Here is a 7000-nt window from a genome sequence, read left to right on the forward strand (position 1 = left end):
CCAACCATGCAAGAGCAAAGCTTCATGTTCAAAAAGACAACACATTCCCACATGACAGAAAGCACCACCCCTAGTAAACAGGTGTTCAAAAGCAAACCGTCCTTTCAAACCATGCAAAAACACCGCCCCATATTCAAAACAGGAAACTTAAACGGAATATCTGGCTATTCATTTGCACGTTCATGCATACTGTATCAGAAACATCACCCCTGGTAAACACGAACAATTCTCTGTTCAATATCACTCCATATCAGCAAAAAAAAAAAAAAAAAAAAAAAAAAAAAAAAAAAAAAAAATATATATATATATATATATATATATATATATATATATATTGAAACAAGCTCAAAACGTAACATTATTAGATCAGTATTAACTGTTTACATCCATATTATTTTGATAGTGATATCCGTCTCCATTTACAAAAAGTATCTGCGGAGCGGCGTCTTCTCTGAGCAGCACCAGTCAAACTACATACATGTACATCGTACTATATGTATGCATATATATGCAACTACAAATGTACTGTACAACATCAATATTTCGTTTTATTTTTTCTAAGAATCTGGCACATGGGCTGTTGTTCATAGCTGTTTGAATTCATTATTATTCTTATTCTTGCCAAAAATGTCGAAAAAAAAAAAAAAAAAACATCATTCGCTCACTGGTCGCCAAGCTGCAGTGGAGCCCTTCTCCTTACATTCGAGCTGTAGTTTGACTCCAACTAGCTTAATTCGTGTTGATTTGTTTTCTTTTTTCCGCAGTTGATAGGCCGTCTGTTCCAGCATGAAACGCCGTCTCTTAAGTTGCGCGGGAAGATCAGTGACAATGCGGAAGGTCGGACGGGGGGTGCGCGGGTCCCTGGGATTGGTTGCTCGCACCTGGGCTTGTTGAAAAGCTCCGAGTATTGCGTCCCGGTCAATCATGGATCCGAATCGGACAATTATTGGGTCGGGTCCGCGCTGCCCTTCCTCTCCCCCCGGGGGAGGTCGACGTGGAAGACGGTGGGCGTTCACCAGAAACATGTTGTTGGCCTCTTCCGATGAAAATTTCAGCTCCTTTATCACATTCCTCACAGCTTCAATAGTTGTTACTCCAGACTTTTTTTCTACCCCATATATCAGTAGGTTCATTTTTCTGTCGTGGATCTCAAGAGCAAGGATCTTTTCTCTCAGTTCAGTTTCAACTTTCACATTCTCCTTTTTCATTTCAGGCAAAGATTCGTTCTCTATTTTGATAATCTAGCGGAAGAATCGGCAGCTGCCACCTGTAAATCCGTTAATGATGCACGCATATCAGATAATTCACTTCTCATTGCAACTATATTGGTATTGAGAGAGTCAAGTTTATCAATGATTTTGTTAGTTGTTTCGTGGAAGACAGCTCGACTTACCCAGTCAACTGGGGATGACGCCATATTTGAATTCGCTGAGTCGTCCACAGAATGTACAGGGCTATCGTCCATGGAATGTATAGGCCTGTCGTTCGTGGAGTGTATGGGCCTGGCGTCCGTTTGTTGTACAGGTGAAGATGAGACGTCTGCAGCTTGTGTGCGTGGGTTTGTCCGAGTTGCCACGGTGGGTCGAGCTGGGGTTTTTCCTTTTTCCCGTTTTTGCCGGAGCGAATATGGTTCTCTCGATGGCACTTTTTCTCCTTTTCTCGTAGTCATAGTAGGTTACAAAACTACGGGATGTAACTAGTTCATTTGTATGTTATTTCGATGAATTTGGGGTAGACTTCCCGGAGCTTCACAAAAATACCTCCTCAAACCTCCATAGCGAGCGCCCTCTCTTGAAACAATGAAATTTGCTGGGACAGCAATGTAATGTACTTAATTATTTGAAGTTATAATACAAAACAAAATGATATTGCACTTTCAGATATGAAAATGATTTCGCGGGTTGTTTTTGATGTCTCAAGGGATGTTTTACTTTTTATAATCTGCAAAGAAGTTAGACAGTTGAGACATTTTATTGCATCATATTTGAATGCAAAACTCCACTTATACTCACGTTCCTGAGTCTTAAAAAAAGGAAGACAAACAAACAAACAAACAAACAAACAATCAAACGTTTCTTTTTTTTTTTAGTGTACGAGCAAGCAAAACGAAAATTATTTCACAGAAAGTGGAGTTGTTTGCAAATTTTCAGAGGCCTATTCACCGACCATAGAGTCACGGAAGGCCAAACCTGTGTGTCTTAGTCACCCAATATCATGAACAGTGAAAGGAACAAAAACAACATGCAAACGAATATGAAAACAACAACAACAAAGTATTTCATAACAAATAACAATCGTTTTCAAGAATGTTTTATCTTTGGTGAATCTTAAAGGGATAGTACAGTTTTGGTTGAGACCTAATTTCAGGTTTCTAACATTTTTTGGTGAGATAATGAGAAACCTCTTATGAAATATGAAAGAGCATGTAATTCTATGAGGAATTCAACTTTTATTTGATGAAAAGTGATTTTGAAATGGCTGAGATATCCAAAAAAGAGCGATTCTAATAAAGTGTGGGACCCACACTTTATTACGATCACTTTGTTTTACTTTGTTTTTGGATGTTTCATTCATTCCAAACCCGAGTTTCATCAAATAAACTTTGAATTCCTCTTGAAATGGTATGCTCTGTACTATATCATAAGTGTTTTCTTGGTATCTCGAAAAAAGTTAGAAGCCCAATTCTCATCTCCACCAATACTGTACTATCCCTTTAAATCATTAAAACCGAAAGAAAAAAAAAGAATTGCGTTTCTTTTGTGGGGATATGTGATGCAAGATCACATAAGATGCCAAAGCAAGGGCTCTCAAAACACTTGTTTTTTGCTTTTGGAAAAAACAAAACAAAGACAAGAAATGTGAGCTGATAACGGCATCACCTAAGATCATATCCATATTATGCAATCCGTGCAATTCCGACCACTTTTATATTCTGTAAATAACCAAACACATTACAACAACAACAAAAATCGAGCTTTTATCTTAAAGTAACATTTTATGTAAAGGCTACCATTCTGTTCGCTTGGTTGTATATTCTATAGATGTTGGTCAATCTGTAATATTGAGCAATAATTTGTGGTAAATTTGGCAATGAATACCACTCCTTACATGATTAGCTTTATTTCTTTCTTATTACGAAAGGGTTCAAATTTCCAAGAATGTTACATTGACGAAGCGCTTTTCTATTTGGCATCATTTTAATTTCAATGTTTTATTATTTATTATCACAATCTCATTTCCTTAAATCAAAATGTAAAATTTATGGGGGTGGGAGGGGAATCAAAATCTCATTGAACTCGTCTGCACATTATAAATCCGGGTTGACTACTGGATAGATTACCACTCTTTAAGCTGTAAACATGCAGCTTTTTCTATCCTCTCAAGCTTATAGTTCACATCTGACAGTCTGATTCTTCTTGTCTCTTAAACTTATGCAAGCAACCAATAAACTAGGTGGCTTCAGTTTACAATATGCATGTCATATACTGATCGTCTTGTTTGTGTTATAGTTGCATACCAAGGACGCCCGTACTGTTCATTCCCTTCCCGCCTGAAGATCAGGTCACATGATGAACTTTAAACATTCCTCCACCCAAAACTGACGCCATGTTCTAAAACCACCAGTCGTGTACTGTAAAAAATGCACTCACACGGATGTTGACAAAGCTTCGGGTGATTATCTTAGACTGAGATAAATTCTCACACGGCCTTTGCTCTACTTATCAAACAGAAACTTAAAGTGTAGACATGCTTTTAGGCTGTGCGTAGGCTTTTACGTGTATCAGCATGTGTGTATGGTGACCTTAAAAATGCATATTTTGATAACTTTTGAAGTAGCGGAGCTCCTTCAAATTGGTTGTCTGTTGCCTGTTCAACTTTGTATTGGTAATGCGTGTCTTTTCAAATGGATGATAACATGCAATGGAAATAAGACAAAACGCCCGAAAGCATGCGCACAAGCACGAGTATAAGAGTATTTTGAGCGCATACACACACACACACACACACACACACACACACACACACACACACAAACAACTATGAATATACATATAGATCTTATATATTATATTCTATATGTATACATATTTCTATAAATATGAATGTACATATACATTATGTATGTATATATTATATATGTATATAATTATTCATATATATATATATATATATATATATATATATGTATAGGGAGAGAGAGAGAGAGGGCAATCATATAAATGCTATGCAGTCTTTTTTTTAACAAGAAGAATGCTTGCCTGATTAAAAAAAAAAGCGATTATGTATTTTTCCACTTTGATTTGTGGATGTGGGGGGGGGGGCTGGGGGCTGTCGGGTGGGTTTAGATATATTTTAATTTTCTCTTGAGCACAGATATACGCTCAACAAGGCGTTGCCATGGTAACTGTATATTTTCTTGGAAATCTTCTCGAATGAACCATTTCCACAATTTTGAGGCAATTTTAAAGGTTTTTGTATAGTTGTAAATGTCGGGTTAATGTATTATGTTGTTATGGTGCATATGTTATTGTGTGTTAATATGCGTTAGTTTTATTCGCATTTTGTGATATGTCTGTTGAGTACCTGTGATGTATCTAATGCTTATTTTTTGTGATATCCAAAGTACAACGAATTTCCAGAATGGACAATAAAGTATTCAATCAATATGAGATGTTCACTCAACGTATAAATCATCTTCTTCGTATGACTCAACATGCCTGGTTTGATACAGTTTGATGGCTTTTTATTGCCCTAGTAACGTGCAGCACCGAGCAAACTATGAGAGACTGTCGTCACGAGCCCGTTTTTATGATGTGGGTACGGGTCGTAGGGTTACAGCGGGTTATAGCACCATGTTCTTCATAAGGAAGTGACGCGGGATTGTCTGCATGCATGAGGCATTATTCCCCCTAATACTGAACATGGGTCCAATATGGCCATATCCGAGATACGCAGGGTTTCTTAGCATTTCGGAACACGAACTTGAGCCATCTTGATTGAAAGGACAATCCAAACCATCTTTCCATGCAAGGTGAATAAAGCTTATTGGTGACATTACTGTTTTTGCGTAAAGCATGCACACGATCTTGCCGGCGATGGCTTTAAATTAAATTCACCTTTTTTTTTTCAATTCAATTCATTTATTTCATTCTTCTTCTTTTTTTTTCTTCAACAAAAACATAACACAAGATAAATCAGGAATTACATCATAAACAAAAAATATTTGCCTTTGCAATAAATAAATGCTATCGATAAACATAAGAGCGCATATTGGTAAAAATAATAACACATACAGTCATGCTTCAGTTTAAAAAAAAGGAAGAAAGAATAGAGAGGTCCACTAAAAAGCAAAGCTTGTAGATTGTGAACCACTCATAAAACTTATGAATTACTTATTTACAAACACTTGTGAAAAATATGATATACGATAGGACGGCACAAAACAGAAGAAACAAAACAACATGACACAACTTGCCAGAATAGATGAAAAGTATGGAAGAAAAGAAAGAAAAAGAGAGAATGAGAGAGTGCCTACACGCTGAACAAGGGAAATGGAACAGGGGATGGATAGAGAATGTGCTTCATAGAGTTGCATGCTGCATGCTGCATGCAGCTGTGCAAGGATTGTGATGGCTACTTCTTTACGTAATAATGAATTCAGTGATTGAATGATTGGTGGGTGGATGATAAACCCTGAGGTTGACGAAACCTATAGCTAAGGAAAAAAAAAACATGTCAGAGAGGATTTAATAGAAAAGATTTCAACTTGCGCTTAAAAGAATACAAAGATGGGGATTTTTTTTTATTTCACAGCTCAGTGAGTTCCAAAATCCAGGACCGGTGTATATAAATGTATTCTGAGCCAATAAAGTTCTCAGGAGGGGTAAATGAAACTCATTAGATTGTCTAGTGGGATAATCATGAAAAGACTGGTTCCGTGGGAACATTGAATTGAAAATACTGGGAAGTGCATTTGCATTGTAATTAAACATAAAGTTGAAAAAATACAAATCTTTGATTTTCACCTTCGAAACCTGCATGGAACAAAACGTACAAATTCCATGAAAATAGACTGTATCACAAGTCAATCTAATTAATCTTCAACTCACCACACACACACGCACAATACAAACACACACCCACACACACACACTCACGCACACACACACACACACACACAAACACTCACATAGTTTACTGCACGCGATAACTACGGAGGATTTTTCCCATTGCATTTCAATTCAGTTCAATTTTTATTTCATATCCATCCGACAAAACAATGCTCTTCAACAAACGATGGTAACGGTCTTTGTCGATCCACCCACATTTTTCTTTTGGCTCATGTTCTGTTTCGTCTTATGTTGTTAGACGTGGAAATTAAATGACATGAAAAAAAATAAACTAATAGGGTCTTTGTTGAGGATTACGTTGTTAATGCTGTGGTGATGGTAGAAGTATTTGCAAGATGATATTGTTGAGATTTGCCAGCATGTTTCATAGCAACAGTCACTCGCAATTTTTTGAAATTGCATGAAATACTATTTTCAAAGTCTGAGAACCCCAATCTTAAGTTATGTGATGCAGGATTTGTCATGTACGGGTGATGATTCCACATTGTTTGTATAATGTCTCCTGTCACCATTTATACAATAACAAACAACCTGTCAACCGCCAAAACTATATCTGAAACGTGTAATTTCCCCTTTACTCTTTTATTCTTTAATATTCTAAAACGATCATGTGTACTCCAGCAGACGATATTCTTTTAAGGCTAGATTGAAAACTACGTTAATGTCAGATTACAATCTATGACCATAACATCTGAATATAGATTTTGTTTCGTTTTGTTTGATCACATTTCTTTTCCTGTAAATTGGATCTAAATCTACAACAAAAATACGCAATGTTTCTGTGTCTATCATTTCATTTCATTCCCATTATCTTCAGCATCACCACCATCACTTTCATCAATTCTTCATTATCACATTTTCCCTCGTCA

This window comes from Diadema antillarum, unplaced genomic scaffold, assembly GCF_040938485.1.
Source record: "Diadema antillarum isolate AM-2024a unplaced genomic scaffold, OU_Dant_1.0 seq00000124_RagTag, whole genome shotgun sequence".
In the NCBI taxonomy this organism is placed as follows: Eukaryota; Metazoa; Echinodermata; class Echinoidea; order Diadematoida; family Diadematidae; genus Diadema; species Diadema antillarum.